We start from the raw sequence: 22,168 nt of genomic DNA on the forward strand, positions 1-22,168 counted from the left end.
CCCCTATGGATATGGTTTCCTCGTGTTCTGGCATTTGGTGTTTGAAGAGAGTTTGGGGGCATTCTACATCTTGCTTTTTCTGTGTTTGAAGTATTCTTTGTTTAAACTTTCCCACTGTCACCGAGCAATTTTTTATTCTGTGGCTTTTGTTATTAATTTGCTTGGAACATGACTGGTCTCTCAATCTCAAAATATAATATTTTAAAACTGGATAATTTTCTAGAATTATTTATTTGGTTATTATTTACATTCCATTTGCTCTACTTCCTTTTGGGGGTATCTCTTATAAGCCTGCTTTTCATTTTGCTTGACATTTTTTTTCATTTACTCTGTTAGTGTACTCTCTGCCCTTTGTCTTTGGATTTTTCTATTTCTTCCCAGTTTTGTCCTGTAAATCATTAATTAAATTTTCTGCAATGTCAAGTCTGCTAATTATTGATTCAGACTTAACTGTTTGTTTTTTTAATTCAATATGTGTTCTCTTTATCAAGAGTTGTTCCTCATCTTTGTCATCTGTTCCTATTTCATGCTGGCAATGTTTCACTGATTTTTTCTTAATTCCTTAGAATGGAGAATCTACTGAGTTAGACCCTGTTTTTCTTTTCTTGAATTAAAATTCTTCCTCATATGCTTTTTATTGTTCTTTTGGTAATTTTTTTTAAACAATCAATGTACATTTTATGTCGTTTTATAAAAACTTCTGGGTTTTGTCATAAATTGTTGCAATTCTTTATCCACATCCTTCATAAAGAAATCCATCAAGTTACCAGCGCTTCAGTGTGCCTCCTGAATATCTTAAGAGTGTTTCACTTTTCCCATAGAATTAACATGTCCAAACTAGACTACGAATCATCTTCCCCTTCTGAACTCCCACAACAGTTGTACTATCACTCTGCCAATCATCCAGCATCAGTCAGAGTATCTTTTACTCTTCCATTCTTTAATCATTTTATAAAGTTACAGTTCTCAGCTCCACAATTCATGTGATGTTTCATTTACATTTGTGCTTTTCCTTCTCATGTTACCCTTTTATTACTTTAATAACCATTCTCTTGGCATTGTCCTATTTCAAAGCAACCTATGTATTATTGTCAGGTTATTCTTAAATCTAAGTGCCAACAATGGATTTCTTCAGAAACTTTTAAGTATGTCTCTTTTATGTGTTGAATTAACTATATACTCTTCACAGCATTCATGGCTTGTCACAATAATGCAATATTTAGCCAATTCACATTTAAAGTCTTATCTTCCACTACCCAGAGCATGGTATAGATTGGCCCGCTTCTCTGCAAGCATGTCTGTGGGTGCCAACTTATAGACATGCCCTAGAAGGCACTTCCTTCCCAGTTCATTATAATACTACAAATATATATTGAGCTTATGAGCCAAGAATACCTGGTTATTTGAAATTTTAAAAAATATATATGTATCTCATTAACTTGCAGGCAACTCAGGTATATAGCCCATAATACATATATAGCATTTGTGATGGTTAATTTTGAGTGTCAACTTGGTGGGATTGAAAGATTCAAAGTATTGTTTCTGGGTGTGTCTGTGAGGGTGTTGCCAAAGGAGATTAACATTTGAGTCAGTGGACTGGGAGAGGCAGACCCACCCTCAACCTGTATGGGCACAATCTAATCAGCTGCAAGCATGACCAGAATAAAAGCAGGCAGAAGAAAGTGAAAAAAGAATAGACTGTTTTAGTCTTCGGACCTACATCTTTCTCCTGTGCTGGATGCTTCCTACCATCAAACATTGGACTCCAAGTTCTTCAGCTTTGGGACTTGCACTGGCTTCCTTGCTCCTCAGCTTGCAGATGGTCTATTTTAGGACCTCACCTTGTGGTCGTGTGAGTCAATACTCCTTAATGAACTCTGCTTTATATATACATCTATCCTATTAGTTCTGTCCCTCTAGATAACCCTAATACAGCATTCTTACCTGTTTAGTTAAAACCCATAGTATGCAGCACACCAACATGGCACAGGTACACATATGTAACAAACCTGCACGTTGTGCACATGTACTCTAGAACTTAAAGTATAATAATATAAAGAAAAAACCCATAGTAATAATATTCTGGCCAAAATCAATAAAAGCACAGATTAAAAAGTTGGGAATTCTGTCCAAAGAACTTAACGTAGGCTCCTTGGAGAAGATGGCATCAGAACAGTAATGTAAAAGATGAATTTGAGTTTCCCATCCAGAGAAGAGTAAAATGGTATTCTATAGAGTAGAGACAACATACTTTAAAAGCATAACAATTTTGTATATATTTGGGAAAACAAATACTCTGTCATATTCATCTATGCTGTACACATAGCAAATTCTAGAACATGGCCTGGAACAGAGATATTTCTACTATGATATTAGTAGATATTTCTTGGATAAATGAATTAAAGACTATCAGACTTGGAAATATTAAAGTTGCATGATGGAAAACAAAGTTGGAAAGCAAAAAGGCTATATTGTAAATGTATGATTGTTAGTTCAGGAGATTGGACTTTAATTTATGCACCATGGAGAAGCACAGAAAATTTTTACAAAGGGAATTGGATGTTAAAATGAAACTTTTGGTCAGAATTTAAGAAAATAGATATCAAAGCAGATAAGATACTGAAGTAAACAGTGAGACAGGTCATCTTATAGAACCTTACAAATAGGAATTGCCCACAGATTAGGTTTGCAGCTCTTAAACTGGTTAAAAAAAATCATCAATCTGTCTTTCTTTTCCTCTTGTGCTCAGCTGCTTTGTTCTTGAGGTCTCTTTTCTCTATACCATGGTTCTCAACCTATTTTTTTGGGAAAAATACCTTGAGCAGAATACTATGGGAAAACAGTCTTTACTCCTTTCTGTTCCAAATTCATGTTTTATCCCTTCCTGTCTGAACAAAAACGGTATGGAATCAACACCACTGAGCTCTGTGGGGAAAATAGAAAAACCTGCTCCCTTCAATCTGCTGGAAGCTGGAGGGTGCTAGGCCTCTATGTGGTAGCACAGAGAGTTACAGCTTTTTTCCTCCTTTCTCTGCATTTTGGGCTCGCAGTGCACCGTGTCTCTATGAGAATATAGACTTCAGCATTTACCAACATGTATCTGTCTACCTTGTCTTATTTTAAAAAAGAAAAAGACTTAGAGAAGGTCAGCAGAGGGTGGGTTGGAGACGTTTAGGTGAATTAAGTGGACACTTTGATAAGCTGGCTTCTCCCTTGGAATGTTTAATTGTGATGTTTAATGGACATCCTTGTAGTAATCCTTGTAGATGACACTTTAAAAATAAATTCTCTCCTAATGATGAAAATAAAAAATTATCACGAGTAGATAAAGTTCATTTGGTGAATATTGAGAGAGTGCTGAAAAGCTACGTAATCTCAGCTCCGCCTATGATAGAGTTGGAGTGCTTTTTCTTCATTTCAAGAAGGAAGGACTTAAGATCACTTAAATATTTTAATAGACACTTTCTGCAACGGGGGAGGGTTAAACAGAGAGCAGATAGTTGGCTTCCACTTTAAAAATTCTGAAAGCAGAAAAATGGCTAGATAGCTAGTCCAATAGCTAGAGCTACAAAAGAAGCTGCTTTTGTTGTGTCAAAGAATGCTTGAATGCTTGAGTGTTTTCTTTGGCCCACACGTAGATCAGGAATTAGAATAAATCTAGGAGTATTATCTTAGGACTTAGGTAAAGGGCTACCTGCAGGAGCAAACAGACCTTACTTTCTCGTATCTAGTATATGTGGGTTGAGGAAGGAGTAATTGACTGTTCATAATAGAAATTATTTTGCTTGGGATTAGGGACTAGAGGCTGAAGGATCACCAGTGATTGAGCAATCTCTTGAGAGCCCATAGAAGCATTAATGAAGGAAAGAGTATACTTTAGACAGCTGTCAGACCCACTGAATACCAACTTGGGACACCATGAGTTAAATAAGGTCTGCCCTGACCTCCATTCTCCCGGGCTCCAACTCAAGAGTGGTAAGATATTTGTGATGATGGAAAGAGAACGAAGCCCAATCATTCCTTCCCCAGCTGATTTTTTTATACTGTGAGCTCTCTCCTCCTCCTCCTCCTCCCTGTCCCTAATCTTCCACCTTCTGGTGGATTTGACGGGTGGGTGGAAATGATAAATCTTAGTATTAAATTAAGTTGAACTTAAATTTTTCTTTCAAAATTTAGGTGGTAACTTTGATTTAAAGTGACCATTTTCTGAGAATGACCAATAGAACCATGATATTGTCTGAGTTGTCAGCCCATGAAAATAAAACAACTAAATACGTTTAAAGGACAAAGGGAGACTAAAATAAATTTGCTTTATGATCACATCCCATGAGTCACACTTATCCAATGTACTGGTTACATAAAGAAATTTTTCGAACTTATCTGTGTTTGAGAAATGTCCTTCACATGCTGAAAAAGTAATCATCTGAAATGAGCTAGATGATTTAGGAAGATCATCCCTTCTTGTCAAAATTCTTATTTATCTTCCAGGCACTGCCTCATACATTAAGCCATTCCTGATTTTCTTCCACTTCCTTTATCTCCAATTGATTATTTCATAAGTAAATATTTATTGAGCACTTACTTTGTATCAGAATTTTTATGATGTTTGCAACACACCAGGAAATGAAATAGGTAAAATGCATTATCTGCATGGGGTTTAATATTCTAGTTGGCGGAGATTAACAATAAACCACACACGTGACACCTGAGTAGCATTTACAGTACACTCAAGAGATAACAATAAAATAAATAAATATAGCAGGCTAAGGGGGTCATAATAAGCCTTCTTTAAAGGGAGATTTGAGAAGAATCTGGAAGACAGTCATATGGTTAGCCATGTGAATATCTGGAGGAAAAGCCAATTCCAAAGTTTGAATGTGGAATGGTGTTCGGTGCTTTGTGAAAGTGCAAGCAATTCAATCTGGCTGAAGAGAGGGAGCTAGGGGGAATGGTCGTGGGAGACAGGGTCAAAGATGTAATAGCAGCCAAATTGTGTAGAGCCCTGAAGGTCATTGCAAAGATTTTGACATTTATATTGAGTGAGGCAGGAAGCCATTAGAAGGTTTGAGCAGAGGAATGACATAATATATTTTTGTTGAAAAACAATTTCTGTGATCTACTGTGGCTTTTCTTACTGTTCGTATATTTATCACAGCCTATTTTTTGTAATTATTTGTGTATAAGTATCCTTTTATAAATTATAGTTTCACAAAGAGTCTATGTCTTACTCAGTTTTGTATCACCTATATTGAATAACCAGCACTTTATATAAATGATAGTCAACCTACATTTGTAAGAATATAGTTTCATATTCCTTTAGGAAAATAACATTGATACTGTTTGATATTCAAAGAATTATTTTATTAATTTGAAAATCTGCTTATCTCAGGCACATTATTATTTTATGCCAAATAGTATTAAATTAATTGGACAATTACTTTTCCTATATGTTTGAGTATAGCATAGAAATTGGCTCATCCTTCTATACTCTATTCCTCTCCATAATAGAAAATTGCTTCTTTTAGACCTCTAATCAAAACTGGATCTGATTTTTTAAAATGTGTTTGCTTCCTCCTTTATAGATCCTGAACTCCCTATCTTGTTCACCTTTGAGTCCCTGGTATCCAATGTACTGTTTGACACATAGTAGTAATCCTAGACATTTGTTGAATGCATGCATACAAGAGTGAAATGTCCCCCATTATTGTAACACTTTTTACAACTATGAACTATTTGATCATCCTACTAAATGAGAATCATCCAGGCTTATCTTTGTGTCTCATGGTTAGAGTCAGGTTTCTAGTAACCATAGCCATTTCCATTACTGTGAAAGTAAGCAAGAAAGAAAAGGGAAGGAAGGAAGAAAGGAAGAGGAAAGGGTAGAAGAGAGAAAGGAGAGAAAGAAGAAAGGATAGAAGAAAGGAATTAAGAAGAAAGGAAGGAGACAGAAAGGAAAAAGAAGAGGAGGGAGAAAGGAGAGAAAAAGGAAAATTCATCATGGCTACGAAAACTACTCTTCTCTCATATCCTTCTAGAATCTCTACCTTATCCTCTCCACACAATTTGTTCCATATTCCTTTGCACCTCACCATTTTCAATGTTTAAGAAAGTGAAATCCATATTATAAAATAATACTTCCTGACATGCTTGACATTGAGTGATCAAAAAATTCATATCTCAGATTTTTATTCTGTAATAAAGAACAAAAACTTACTTGCTTGTCAAGGAACTGGTGAGATTTACCTAGCCTCTTTTACATATTGGACAGCAAGCATGTAGAACATAACAGCCGAGAACCGAGTGATTAATGCAGCAGACTGTGGACATCAACTCCAGTGAACCCACTTTATTGTAGAATGCTTCTAGACTAAAACTTAATAGGCACTTTCCGTGTTTTCTTTCAGTCAGCCTGCTGAGTACAAGAAGCGTACAGGTTTAGATAGATTCATTGTATCATTTGGAGTGTTCTAATCCAGAGTTTCAAATTTAAGATTTGAACAGTTCAGATCCATGCGACTTTATAGACAAAGATGGGAAGGCAATATTTCTGGGGAGATAATAGGCATACTTCACAAAATCTGGTATTCAAAGATCTGACTATTAAAACTTCTTATATAAAAGCAACACATTATGGCCATTATTTCCATGCAATGGAAAATGCAGGATTTCCAAAAATTAAAGAACTGAAATCTTATCCTGCTGACATCTCACACAATGTAAGGTGCCAAAAAACGTTATCTGTGGTTCTTTTCAGAATCTCGCATGATAAATATAGCATCAGCTTTGTCCAGGAGGTAAGAAAAGAATCCTGCCACAAGGCAAAAGAGAGTAGTAATATAAAAGTCAACAGACCTGATTTTCCCCAATAAAGGCGCAATCAGCCACCATCAACTAAATAATCCAGACATGGATCACTTGCGCCGTTATGTGTATATTGAAAGTAAAAAAATGAAAATAACAAAATGAACCTCTTACTGAGGCTTTCTCAACAATTCTGTTGGTGTGAATCAAGAATTACTTTACATGATATTATTGAGTTATTTTCAGAAATTGGCTTAATTATTTTGTTGGTATGTTGCACAAACTCTATTACTGGCAACAATTTACCTGACTATATTGGCTTTATTGTGACATTAGCTTCTTTTTATTGCTTGTCATTGTATCAGGCATGGAGTAGAAAAGTTCTCATCATTTAGAGCACTTTTCCTGGAATCAAGCATCCCGAGTTCCAGGACTGAGTTCAAATCCTGTCATTTACTATCATGTTCTGTTGGTTTGACTTTGATGAATCACCAATTTTCTTAACATCCACTAATTGTTCTTAGCATCCACTTTGTCATCTGTAAAATGAGAATAAGAGTAAAACTATCTTTAAGGCGTGTGGTAAATATTGAAGACAGTGAATCTGAAAGCCCTCTGTAAACTCTTAAAAAAATAAAAACCTACATATGTACAGCATGATATTACTATTACCACATGGTCAAAACTTAAGCCCAGAGGTTACCATTTTTTTTTCCTGTTTACTCCTAAGATAAAATTCTATTTGCGGTGGGTTGAATCATCGCTTATTTAATCAACAATGGTTGAATTATGTTGAATCAAAAAGATATGTACAAGTTATATTCCCTAGGACTTGCCAATGTGACTTTATTTGAAATAACACGTTTGTAGATGTAATTAAGGATCTTGAGATGAATGATTCCAGATTTAAGTTGAACACCAAATCCAAGGATTGGTGTCCTTATGAGAGTAAGGCAGGCAGAGAAAGAAGACACAGAGAAACAAAAAGCAGAGACCGGAGTTATGCATCCCTAAACCAAAGAACAGCAAGCACTGAGGCAGCCACCAGAGGTCAAAGAAAAACATAGGGTGGATTTTCCTTCGGAGTCTCACAAGGAACTAACTTTAAAAACACCTTGATTTTAAACTTCTAGTCTCCAGAACAGAGGAAGAATCAGTTTCTGTTGTTTTAAGCTACCTAGTGTGTGGTAATTTGTTATGGCAGCCCTAGGAAACTAACAGAATGGCAACTGGGATGTTGTGTGAAAAACTAGTTTACTGAATGTACTCTGCATTCAAAGTTAATAATTAAGAAAAAAATGGCTCCAAAATGCTTTCGAAGTACTTTCACTTTTTTTTTTTTTTTTTTGAGACGGAGTCTCGCTCTGTCGCCCAGGCTAGAGTGCAGTGGCCGGATCTCAGCTCACTGCAAGCTCCGCCTCCCGGGTTTACGCCATTCTCCTGCCTCAGCCTCCCGAGTAGCTGGGACTACAGGCGCCCGCCACCTCGCCCGGCTAGTTTTTTGTATTTTTTTTAGTAGAGACGAGGTTTCACCGTGTTAACCAGGATGGTCTCGATCTTCTGACCTCGTGATCCGCCCGTCTCGGCCTCCCAAAGTGCTGGGATTACAGGCTTGAGCCACCGCGCCCTGCCGTACTTTCACATTTAAATAGAAGGATGTAAACCTGTTTGGCATGATTTCACTGAGGAGAAATAATACAATTTGAATATTAAAATTTGTTCCCCTTTCAAAATATCAAGTAGGATGAGCTTCACTTCTAAAAGTTACATTTCATGTTTGAAATACTAAGTTATATTCCATTGTTGAAGTTTAGGCAAAAATGATTTAGAGAAATTTAAGTTTCTTTTCAACTCCTTCTGGGGTAAACAATATGTATGTTCATAGGTACATTTTGGTATGCATATATATCCCAAATGTTACATTTGTTTTACTTATTTGGCACTGTATTATTTACAAAAAGAATTTTGAAAGCTATATCTTTAGATTATACTATTTTAACAATATATTCATTAATATATGTTAAATATTTAAAATACTTTATACATATTTATGAGCATAAAATATGACCTACTAATGTTTCTTAATATAAAACTTAATTTTTCTGATAAAATGAATCAGAAAAATACTTCTTACATCTTCCATAGTAAGTCGTGGTCCTGATTCTGTCTTCAATCTTGAAAGAACTGACACACCAATTAGATGGCAAAAGTAAAGAGAGATCAGCTCTTTCATAGTTTACTCTTTCTTATCTTTTCTTTTTAACTTGGATTGGCAGTTCTTGCCAACCTCATCTCATTTAGTTTTACCTGCTTACTAAATTAGGGAGAGTGGGGGTAAGAGTGGTCCAGAAAGATAGTCTGCAATCATTCAGCTAAAAGCACTACAAAAGTTTTCTATTCTTCTGGATAGAGGAGGAATTGTGACCTGAACCATTATACACATAAGGAAACAAAGATACTCAAAAATTCCTGGAAATGGATTTGTTTGAAAATCTTGTCAACTCAAAGTAGTTTTCTGGAAGATATCCAGGCCTGTGATTGAGCCTCACCTCTGCTTTTGATTACCAAGAGGAATTAGGCCAGGGGTTCTTAATCTTTTTTGTTCCATGTACTTCTTTGGCAGTTTAAGGAGGTCTTTGGATCCTGTTAATGAAATATGATGGGTTTTTTTTTCTCTCTTTGCTTGTTTTTAATGTTTTATTTTGAAATAATTATAGACGTACAGAAAATTGCAAAAACAATTCATAGGGTATACCTGTCTGTCACCCAGCTTCCCTCTGTGTTGTCATTTTATGTAACTGTGGCAATTAGTATTGATACAATACTGTTAACTATAGAACTTATTCAGTTGTCATCTTTTACATGTAATTATTTGCTTGTATGTGCCTCTTTCAGTATTGGTGATATTGACTTGGAATTTTCTGTCTCCTTCTACATTTCTCATATGAGATCTATATTTATCATGTAGCTATGTCTTATGACTTATATTATCATAATATCTTCCTAACATCATCTCTGTAGTTACTTCAGATCTGTAAACACTGATAAAAATTTATTAACAAAATGATGGCAGAAAGTAAAAAAATGAAAGCACAGATCAAATATTCAGTGTATCTGTATTTTTGGAATACTTGGTAGGTACAAAGAGCTTTTTGCTAGGAAAAGGAGATTCTCTGCCAAAGAAGGAAAATGCAGTTCTCATGGCAAAATGCATTAGAAATAACTTACCCCCAAAAGAGGATAATATCATAAGTTTATTGCAAGAATCTATCATTCTTTTCATGATACTTAGAAGTTTTGAAGTAAAACAATATTGTGATTGAAGACTTGAATTTCAGTTCAAATTTTGGCTCTATGGCCTTAGGTAAATCACTTAACCTTTTGAAGTCTCAGTGCATACGACTCTAAAAGAGGAAATCAGGCATTCTTCAGGGTATTTTCAAGTATAAAATGCTATGAACACAAAATAATTTTTTCATAGTCTATGACAAGAGTCTTTCAAAACTATTAAAGAAGTAACTTTTTCTTTGGACTCTCCAGTCCTTTTGTATTGTGTCACCTTAAATTAGGTCTCACTGGATTTCTAGTTGGTTCTGCATCCATTCTTTAAATGGCCCACCATTTTATCCTATTATCTCATTTGCCTCTTTTTTTTTTTTTTTCATTTTGAGATGTAGTCTCACTTTGTCACCCAGGCTGGAGTGCAGTGGCCTGATCTCTGCTCACTGCAAGCTCCGCCATTCTCCTGGTTTACGCCATTCTCCTGCCTCAGCCTCCCGAGTAGCTAGGATTACAGGTGCCCGTCATGACGCCTAATTTTTTGTATTTTCAGTAGAGACAGAGTTTCCCCGTGTTAGCCAGGATGGTCTCGATCTCCTGACCTCATGATCCACCCGCCTCGGCCTCCCAAACTGCTGGGATTACAGGTGTGAGCCATCACGCCCAGCCTCATTTGCCTATTTTTGAACCACGATGTGCTTTTAACAAGTATTTCCCAAATATATTTGATTACAGAACCTCCCACCTACTTCTAACCAAAACCTCTAAGCAAGCCACTTTGGGGAACACTGCCCTCCGTCTTTATCCTCCAGCATCAAAACATTTTTATTTTATATCTCTATCCCACTCAGTCTCCTTTTACAGAAGATATTTGATATAGGTTTCTTTCTTTTAGTCTGATATGGGAAAGAGGTGCCAATACTTCTACTTACAGTTAACTTGATTTAAAAAATTATATGCTCCCTAAAGAAAGTATAATAGAGCAACTTGTTTTTCATTGTTGGTATTCTATGTAATGTGATCTGCAGGATTTTTTTTTTTTCAATTTTATAACTTTATTTGATGTATTTGATGATCAGCGATTAGTTCTCATCCATATTGTCTGTAGATTTTTGAAAGTGGTAACAGGTACATAGGTAACCAAAGTATAGCGCTTATTTGGTGAATCTTCATCCTCATTACGTTTTCTGGACAGCTGCACACGGATTCGGTATGGGACATTCCTTATTCCTTTGGCCCAGACAGCTTTGTTGAGCCTGGTATCAATGCGCACATCTGGAGTTCCCATCTCCTTCATGGCAAATTTCCGAATCTCTTTGAGTGCCCGAGGGGCACGCTTCTTGAAGCCCACTCCATGGACGCGCTTGTGAATGTTGATGGTGTATTCTCGGGTCACCACCTCGTTGATGGCAGAACGGCCCTTTTTCTTCTCGCCACCCTTCTTTGCGGGAGCCATTCTGCTGGGTCCAAGTTGGAAAGGAATGATCTGCAGGATTTTGATTAGGTAAGTTCCAGCTTCCTTCACATCACATAAAAGGGTCTGTTGGTAGATCATCTACATTATCCTACCATTTTTATTTTTCATATTGATATTTTTGTTATGTAGCTTTTACTTTCACTTTTGACATTTTAAAAATCTGATTCCATTACATTTTATTAAGTAACAATCTGTTCTTTTGTCTTTGTAGAACAAATTAGACATTTTTATAAAGACAATTCTCATTTGCTTTCTTTGCTTTTCCAATAACTATGTTTGTCACTTAACACTGGTGACGTGCCTGACTTGGGCTTGAGTTTCTCCTTCCACATTTTGCATAATACTTTTGAGTTTTCCATCTGGTAGATTTATCTGACATCTATCATAGTGGCCTCCTGACAGCACCTTTACAATACTATTACTGTAAAACTCGATTATATATACTTTATATCCTATTATTCTCACAACTACAACAATCTTCTAAAAATTTGACTTTCTAGCCTCAGCATAGATACTCTGGCTCCTGATGGAAAACACTATAATTGTTGTGTCAACTAGAACATACATAAGATTGTCATCAACTCTGTAGCTATAAGACAACTCATATTGATCGGACATTTTCTTTCCTCTACCATCTCCCTAGTTTCTCAAATCTTTCTGAAACCTACACACGGTGACTAGCATTATTGTTTACAACCTCTTGGAGGCATAGAAAGAGTAAGGGGCTCACGAATCACTCAGCAAACCTGGAACTCATCAATTCTCCTGTGTTCTAAACAAAAAGTCTTAACTGTACTATCTTTATACTACCACACCTCATATGAGACAAGTCATGCTTCATGTATGAGAATAAATTTCAGTTCCTAAGACACTCATACCTTCTCAAAACTATATGCCCTACAATTACAACTCCAGCAAAGCAATATCTTTAAGTCTCTGCTCAAAGTCTGCCAACGGGGCCACGTTTATTTTTCAGATTATTACTTTAACTCCTTACATCATCTTCCTACCTCTACCTTAACTTGTTTGTTGACTACTTTTACCCTCACACAATCTGTCACTCCACTGGCTTCCTTGATGTTCCTTAAACATGCCAGGCATAGTCCAACCTCAAGGCCATTGTACGGGCTGTTTTCTCTGGATCATTTGTTTTCAAGATTTTTTGTCTTAAGATATTCAAATGTCACCTTCTCAATGAAGCCAACCTTGACTATTTCCTTTAAAATCATAACTCTTCTCCCACTTCAATTCTCCATACGTTCCTTTTGTTCATAGCACATGTCATATTTAATATGCTGTTATTTGCTTATTTCTTATGCTTGTTACGCATCATCTGTTTCTTTCAACTAGAAGGTAAGCTTCTCAATTGTAGGAATTGTCTGTTTTGTTTGTTGCTATATCCACAGCACAATAAATATCAGTTGAATTAATGAATATACATTCTGCCAGTCTCTCTATAGGTTTGCAGACACCAACTATCCCTTCAAATTAGGCATTAGGATGTTGTCTGTCTTTCCTAACGGAGAAGGTTAATAATCCTGGGGCTCCCTCAAAGAAAAGGTGGCAGAACAATAGGCTCACTTTTGCAACTGGAGGGAAATCCAATTTAAAAACCCACCATATTCCAGAATAGAATATAGTTTGATTTAAAAAAAATTGAAAATAATTTAAAAGCCTCCTGGTCAGCATTACTTTGATCAGCTGATATGTCTATATAATGTAGCTCTTCTTTTCAGCTTTGAAATTGTAAAATATTCTTCCCTGGCTACAAGTCTGAGAAAAATAGTATCTAATTGCTATTTCTCTTTAGAGTGATCAAGCTACAGGGAAATTCACTTGTAGCATTCTACTTTTACATTTCTCTATAACTAGAAATGTTTTTAACTTATAGGGCTATTTTACAAATGTCTTAACATTCTATCATTAGATATATTAATATATATGTCTATTCATTTGGTATATGTGCATGCGTGTCTGTGTGTTTTTGGTGAATTTGTGATTTAAAACTCTAGTGTTTGTTTCAGTGCCTGGGAGAATGTTTTAATTGTTTTCCTCCTAAAAGGATGCAAACTGTGTTCAGAGAGGTGGTGCCTCACTTCTTGTACAAGATGCAGTGTTCAGGGTCTACCAACCATTATAGAATAAGATTTCTAATCAACCTGGAGAGTGATTACTTCACAGCAGGTGGGATATATTTTAAGGCCTCTTTGCTTCTTTTTTTTTTTTGGAGTTGAATAAGAGTGGGTAAAAAAAGATGGTCCCTTAGGTGTTATCTGAACAAGCTCAATCTAATAGAGTTCTCCCTTTTATCATTTTATTTCCTTAAAATGTTGGCTGGACACAAAGGGAACTTCATTTGGTGTAGATTGCCTAGAGAAGATGCTAATTGAAGACAGTGGTATTGTGTAACAATTCACTGGCTCTGTCAGCGGTTCAATTGTTGCTTTACTTGGAAAATTAGAAATGGGAAGGTTGGTTTTTGGATAAGCACTGGAACTTTTCAGGATTTGTGTTGAGCACTGAAAATGAAAGCAAGGAAGTCAAAGAATAAGAAGAGGACGAAAGACACAGACATATCTCAGGAAAACAATCTGGTTACAAGAAGTGACTTGCTAATTTTCTGAGTACTACCTTTGTGTTCTTCCTGAAGTCTATTATCAAGTAAACAAAATGGGAACTGACTCATTCTGGTGTTTCATAAAGCTTAAAAACAAATCTCTCTCTTCCCTTCTCTCTCTCTTCCTCCTGTTACAGACCACAGGCTCTTGGTCACACTCCTTCTCTTTTTCTTTTGTAAGCTAACAAGAAAATTGACTTTATTTCAAGATGTAGAGTCAAGTGGAGTAACAGCACTCTCTGAGATAAGCATTAGGTGTTCTTTCAAGCTCTTTCACAGTACATCTCATTTTCTTGAAAAGTCAGGTTAAATTAGCTAAATAACAATAAGAGGAATGCCCTCAGTTTGAAAGTCAATTGTAGTGATTCTGAAGCATTTTTACAATGGTAGTGAATTAGGAGAGATGTTGGATTTACTCCCTAAAACATGACACTGTTTTTACAAAGTAAACTTTGTAAAAGTCTCGTGTGCTGGGCTAACAAATACGCCTTCTTGTGAGTTTCTACATGAGCAATGTGAGATGACCATACTCAGGGGTTAGGTGGAGGGAGGGCATTAGAAAGGCTTGAGAGAGGGCAATCTTTTCCCTATGGTGCCTGAAAACAAACACGATTCTTTGTTTTTGAGTAAGGACTGACAGAGCTGTTTTGTAGAGTTTCAGATAGTAGACATTTTAGGCTTTACTGGTCTTATTACTAGAGGTGGTGAATATCTGAGTTACTAGCAGCGAATCTGTAAGGGTCTGCAGCAACCTCAATTCTTGCCTCCTCAGAAGAAAGAATTTGACTGTGGGGTATAAGGCAGAAAAAGAGATGGAGACAAGTTTTAGAGTCGAAGTGAAAGTTTATTAAAAAGCTTTAGAGCAGGAATGAAAAGAAACTAGAGTACACTTGGAAGAGGGCCAAGCAGGCATCTCAGAGTACAAGTGTGGGGTTTGACCTTTGACTTGGGGTTTGATATGCTGGCATACTTCCAGAGTCTTGCATCCCATTTCCCTTGATTATTCCCTTAGCGTGAACTGCTCGCATGTGTGGTGGTGGGCTAGCCCTTGGGAGGTGAGCATGCACAGTGTGTTTAATGGAGTCGTATGCATGCTCACCTGAGCCATTCTCCTCTTTTCCAGTGGAATGCCCCTAGAAGCTCATATACCAGTTAAACTTTGCCATTTTGCTGCTTAATGGCATGCTCGAGCCCACTTGCCCAATTCCTGAGATCTTACTGGTGAGAGAAAGGACTAGCTGGATTTCCTAGGCCAACTAAGTATCCCCAAGTCTACCTGGGAAGGTGGCTACATCCACCTTTAAATAAGGGGCTTGCAACTTAGCTCACACCCGACCAATCAGGTAGGAAGGATAGCTCGCTAAAATGCCAATTTGGCAAAAACAGGAAGTAAAGAAATAGCCAATCATCTATTGCCTGAGAACACAGCGGGAGGGACAATGATCAGGATATAAACCCAGGCATTCGAGCCAACAGCGGCAAACCCCTTTGGGTCCCCTCCCTTTGTATGGGGGCTGTGTTTTCACTCTATTAAATCTTGCAACTGTACTCTTCTGGTCGGTGTTTGTTAGGGCTCTAGCTGAGCTTTCGCTCCCCGTCCACCACTGCTGTTTGCCTCTGTGGCAGACCGTCGCTGACTTCCATCCCTCTGTATCTGGCAGGGTGTCCACTGTGCTCCTGACCCAGTAAGGCACCTGTTGCTGCTTCCGATTGGGCTAAAGGCTCGCCATTGTTCCTGCATGCCTAAGTGCCCGGGTTTGTCCTAATGAAGCTGAACACTAGTCACTGGGTTCCACAGTTCTCGTCCGTGATCCATGGCTTCTAATAGAGCTATAACACTCACTGGCATGGCCCAAGATTCCATTCCTTGGAATCCGTGAGGCCAAGAACCTTGGGTCAGAGAACAGGAGGCTTGCCACCATCTTGGAAGTGGCCTGCCGCCATCTTGGGAGCTCTGTGAGCAAAGACCCCCGTAACACTGGGAAGTTGTTGATCACCAGTTTCAGGTGTTTTGATCCATTGGGGAGACTGCCATTCCTTGATGGTGGCTGTGACCAAATTTATTTGAAATATCAATCTGAAAAAAGAAACAAAAATTAATATAGTACTTTGTTAATGTAAGTAGAGAGTTTATTTGGGCCAAGTTTGAGGACTGCAACCCATGAGACATAGATTCAAGTTGCCCTGAATATATATGCTTGATAGTGTAGTTACAAGTGACTTTTTAGGGAAAAACGTTTTAAAGTTGATGTAAGCTTTTGACTGTTGTATTGGCTTGTGAACCCAAAAGTATCTGAGACAGGTCTCAATCAATTTTGAAAGTTTATTTTGCCAATGTTAACAATGTGCCCATAACACAGTCTCAGAAGGACCTAATGTCATATGCCCAAGGTGGTCAGGGTACAGCTTGCCTTTTTTTTGTTTTTTGAGACAGAGTCTCACTCTGTCACCCAGGCTGGAGTGCAGTGGTGCAATCTCAGCTCACTGCAACCTCCGTCTCCCAGGTTCAAGCGATTCTCCTGCCTCAGCTTCCCAAGTAGCTGGGACTACAGGCACGCACCACCACACCCTTTAGTAGAGATGAGGTTTCACCATGTTGACCGGGATGGTCTCGATCTCTTGACCTTGTGATCCACCCACGTTGGCCTCCCAAAGTGCCGGGAGTAAAGGTGTGAGCTACCGCACCCAGCCAGCTTGGTTTTATACATTTTAGGGAGCCAGAATACATCAATACATGTAAGATTTACATTGGTTACATATGGAAAGGCAAGACAACTTGAAATGAAGGGGCTTCCTGTTCATAGGTAGATTTCAAAATTTTCTCATTGGCAATTGGTTGAAGTCAATAGAAAGGAACATCTGGGTTATGATGATAATGGGTTGCGGTAGTTTTATCATGCAGATGAAGCCTCCGGGTAGCAGGCTTCAGAGAGAATTGATTGTACGTATTTCTTATCAGACTTAAGATCTGTGTTGATGTTAATGCTGGTCGGCTTTTCCTGGATTCCAAAAAGAAAGACGGTATAATGAGGCAATACAGCAATAGGTTTGGATAAAAGGGATATGATTTAATGGTAATGAACGGGGATTCTTAAGAAGCCCCGTTTGTTTCGATTATTCTGTTTCCCTACATCTTCAGAGATGAGGATGCTCCTTTCCTACAGATGTAGAACAGGTACCTCTAAGGGTCTTACTATCTGTTTCAAGTGAAGGTCAGAAAATCCTTCCTAGATTTTGTGACCTGCTTCAGAGGTCCCCTTCTTCCCTTGAAGGTGAGAGTAATCTTTCTGCTTCTGCTATTTTCTCAAATGTCACAGTGCCATAGTTTGGGATAGTACATCCTGAAACTCATCACTTTCAATAGAACATTTGATGTTCACTTGATTTTTTGTTTCATGTAATTCTCATATATCATGAAATACTCATTTTTAAAAAATTATTCAAAAATGCACAAACCATTCTTAGCTTGTGGACTCTATAAAACCCAAAATTTAGACAACACACCATGGTTTGCTGACCCTTGTTTTAAAGCTACAAACTGATATATGCCAAGGCTAGTGAATTTTATCAACACACTTTTACACTCTGTCTAAAGTGGATTTTAAGTTTTAGAAACATCAAATTTATTAAAATATTTGATTTATACTATGTGTAACAGGCATTATGGCTAGACTATAAGTAAATGTGATCCTAATCCCAAAGGATTTATCAGTCTCTAGTAGGAGACATATACCTAAACAATTAAATATAATTCTAAACTGTAACAAAAGTAAGTATAAAGTATATGTAGAAACTTAGATTCAAGAGTGATTAATTTTACCTGAGAAGAATGGAGGACTTGGGAGACACTTCAGAGTTAATTGAGCAGGACCTTGTAGGACTGGAGTATGAATGAATGATTTCTGCCCACTAGACTGATTTGTTTACAGCTGTAGTTTCTAATATTCCATAGTTAAGGCAGTATTTGGAGCTTTAATATTAGTTTCAATTTATCTTCAATAATTAGATTGTTTTTCTTGGTGTAGATTTTATAGAATAAGCTATATTTTCCTGCCCAAATAGGATACAACACCAAAACCTTCCTGAAACCAGATCAAATGTTAACTCTCCTTGAGAGAAATCAATCAGAACATCAGATGGGTAATTGTTTATATTCTGAAAAACAGCATAAACTATAATGGAAAGAATACAAAAGCTATAAACGAAATTGCAGAGGCAGTTTCTTCATTCAGTCATTTATTCATTCAAATATTTACTGTGATAAATGCCTAATAGGTGCCAGTGATGATTCTGGATGATGGAGATACAGTAATGAATATAAAAATTTATTGGGTATTTTCTAGGATAAGACCAATAATATTATCAAAATACTAAGAAAGAATAAAAGGTGCTCTGAGAATTAATAAATAATAATAACCACCATGGAAACGGGATAGAGATGAGCTAGAAGCAGAACATCTTTGATAAGAGAGCCAGAGAAGCCTTTGTTGAGATGATATTTCATCTGAGACTTCAATGGATTTAACAACTCAGCTATGAGCAAACTTGGGGCCAGAGAATTGAGCCAAGATAATATTAGATTGAAGGGAAGGTGCTTGATAGTATTTTCCATAAACAGGAAGAGGACCTGATTAGAGAAATACATTTACTGAAAGATGGTTATAAACTGAAGTGGAAGATAATATTAATCTTTAATGGTATATTAGGTAGTTTTGATGTTATTCTCATTGCTTTGGGAATCTATTGAAGTGTTTCATGCAGTAAAGTGGTATCTGATTTATAATTTTAAAAATCTGCCATTGTGTAGAAAATGAAATGTAGTGGAACAAAAGCAAAAGTCTCTTGCAGGTGACAGTTACTTCCCATTACAGTGAAAATGCCTTATACCAATTGTCTGCAGTAAGAATGGTAATAATTTATATGCTTGTAAATCATTCTAAGTGTTTTCTTGAATTTTTGAATAGACAGAATTGGCCAACTTACAAAGAATAAATGTGCTTATTGGCAAATGGACCAATTTGTACATATGGGCCATTAACATTTATAAGAAGATGGGCTTACATCTATCATAACTAAAACCTCACTGCAATGTTTATTGAAGTATGTTACCAAGATTCTGGTCAGTGTCTGATTTTTAAGATATTTGTTGTATATCTTCTTTCAAAAGCAATTTTGCTAAAGAGCGATATATTCCCACCCTTAAGAGTGTGGTCTGCTTTTTTTAAAAAACCATCTTAAAGAATTAAGTTTTCACAAATTTAGTGTAATCTATCTGAATGTTCTGCTTTTGTCCATGTTGCTGGCTAATGCCCTGATTCTTTTCTTGATGAATGAAACATTTAGCTGGCCAGCTGGTCCATTTACAGTAGCATCTTTCGCTATGATGGGTGTCATTTCCATGCTCTCTCACCACAATTAAAGTTGTTTCGACAGTCCTCTTTAGCCATGTTCAGGTTTTTTCATAAGCCCTGCTCTTACAATCTCTACTAGCTTTTCAGTGCGTTGTGTGGTCAGTAAATGCTTGAATCAATGATTCCAGAAATTATCTAATAATAGCTAATATGTGTGGTATGCTTATTAAAAGTCTAACAACAACCTCTTGAGGGAATTACTCTTATTTTCCATCCTTATGGATGAGGAAACTGAGGCTCAGAAATGTAAATAACTTTCCCAAAGTCTCACAACTAGTAAACTGATGGAACAGATACCTGCCCCTGTCTACCTCTTTGGCCACACCTTCAGTTATATTCCCTTTAGACTTGAGGCTTCCTCAGAACTAGGCCATGCGAAGTTCCCTGAACACACCTCTGGTTCACACTTCTGTACCTTAGAACCAAGACACATTTTATGTGCATGCAACCTGTGCAGTTGCACAGATCTCACATATATGAGAGCCTTGTGCTTGACTGAATGCTGTGCTATAGTGATCTGGAAGTACTTAATAGTTTTATCTTTGAACATATGTTTTAATAATGAAGTTCAAAAGAACAAAGGTCATGAGCAGGGAGGATAAATATGTATGTCCAACTTTGCTTGCAACTCTATTTGTCTACAGGGCAAATAAATACTTTCCTATATTAGCTAACCACATTGGCTAAAAATTATGATGCAGAAGAAAAGGGAAATATAGGGCCCCATAATTCCTTTTTCTTTCTATCTTTTCATTTAGCCTGAATACAGTGTTGGTAGAATGTGTGTGTATCAAGAAGTAAAATAAAAACAGACGAGTTAGGTTTTTGCAACCTTTCCATTCTTCTGATAAGAGTACAGAAGGTATATGCACATATGATTTAAGAAATACAAATTTTGTAATTCAGGGACCCCCTACATGAGTTAAATGCTCTTACATGTACATTTAAAACCGGTATTGCCATAAAGGTGAGTGATATAACTCATAATTTAAAAATTTTTTTTTGCTTAGAACAACATTAAATAACAAATAAACCCCCTGGCAAGTTGAGGGAAGGACCCTGAAAGAAAAAAAAAGCTCTGTGCTTTATGTAATGTTCCTATATTGTGTTTGCCTTTCTATCTTTCCTACTAACTATAATGTGCTTATAGATAATGTGTTTCCCAGTCGTCAATTATTTATTCATTTAAAAATACAACTGAGTGTCTGCTCTGTGCCAGTCAGTAAGCTTTATTTATTTATTTTCATTCCCAGGAATAAGCAATGTGAAAAGAAACAGACGATAAATAAATATTTTGCAGGCAACCAAATGGATGAAGTAAATAGGAGTCATAAATGTAGCTGAGTGAAATCTAATCATTATCATGGCCTTGAGTGGAAAGAATACACTTAAAATACAGAAATATATTCATCCATAATGATTTTTATCAGTTTATCTGTACTTTTCAATTCACTGTCAGAGACTTCAAAGAGGTTTCTGGATGAGTTACCTCAGAGTTACCCATGAGTCATCAAGTGGCAAACTTGGAAGAGTGATGGTAGAATCTTGGATGACAATGTCTGCTAGCAGAGAGGGAAGCACTTTGTCTTTCACCTCCACTGAGCTCGATATGGGCAAAGGGCTAATGAGAGCAAAACACCCAAAAAGTTATTAATGAGTAAGAAGGGGAGCAAAATTGTTATTTTAAAATGTCCTTAAAAAATCCCGGAGCAAAACATCAGGCAGTGGAACACGGCTTGAAATGCTGTGATGGAGAACAACAGTAGATGTAGTAAGCCATATGCATGATCAGAACAGGGACATTTTGTTTTTGTTTTTCAGATCAAAGTGTCTAACAGTGGATGTAAAATAGATGTAATGTCTGTGTCCAACAGACATGATGTGGTTTTGAATTTAGGCACTGTAATTATAACCCAGATGACTCTCTAAGAGTCTTCACGGGAAAATCATCACAGGAAGAAGAGAACAAGTTGCAGCAAAAGTTATAGTGGGGTAGCTGGTGAGTCTACAGTGATGCCGATGCCTGACTGGGGAATCTCTCGTGTGTATTGCTAAAATGTTTACCTGTATCCTGATGTCAAAGGAGTTAACAAAGAGCTTTGAATGGGATAATTAAAGGATTATCTGAGCAAAATGACAGAATTATGAGGTACAGTTTTAGAACTGAAGGAATTGAGATGAGCCAAGTAGATATTTTAGGAGGAACATTTTAATCAGAGGGAACAGTAACTGCAAAGTGGACCAAGTGGTTGAAATGGGGTGAGTGAAGGTGAGATTTGTAGGCGATAAAAATCATGAAGGTAAATCCAGAGGAATCTGATCTGAGAGGGGCTCATAAATTGGGGGTGGAACTTTGATTTTTATTCTAATTGCAATGGGAAACCATTGAAGTGCTTTGAATGAATTAAAGAAGGATAGATTTGGTTGCTTGGTATAGACTTAAAAGTAGAAGCAGAGAGTTCGGTGAGATGGTGGGACGTAACCCAACAGAGATGTCATCTAGTCCATTGTACATGATTTGAATTGGAGATGAAACTATGGGCAAAAGGAGACCAATTAGAGAATTTTACAAGAAAAGAATGC

General features: G+C 36.9%; 1 long non-coding RNA gene and 1 pseudogene across 1 annotated transcript in view; one reads left to right on the forward strand and one right to left on the reverse strand.

The window, feature by feature from the left end:
• Positions 1-1,712: 1,712 nt before the first annotated feature.
• The window catches only part of LOC107000947 (uncharacterized), a 40,793-nt gene continuing 20,337 nt past the window's right edge, over positions 1,713-22,168 (forward strand). Inside the window, exon 1 of the long non-coding RNA XR_013400681.1 lies at positions 1,713-1,852. This is a non-coding gene — a long non-coding RNA (uncharacterized LOC107000947). The remainder of the gene's footprint in view (positions 1,853-22,168) is intronic.
• LOC694937 (large ribosomal subunit protein eL31 pseudogene) lies at positions 11,121-11,575 on the reverse strand (annotated as a pseudogene).

The sequence above is a fragment of the Macaca mulatta genome, chromosome 11 (genome assembly GCF_049350105.2).
Source record: "Macaca mulatta isolate MMU2019108-1 chromosome 11, T2T-MMU8v2.0, whole genome shotgun sequence".
Lineage (NCBI taxonomy): Eukaryota > Metazoa > Chordata > Mammalia > Primates > Cercopithecidae > Macaca > Macaca mulatta.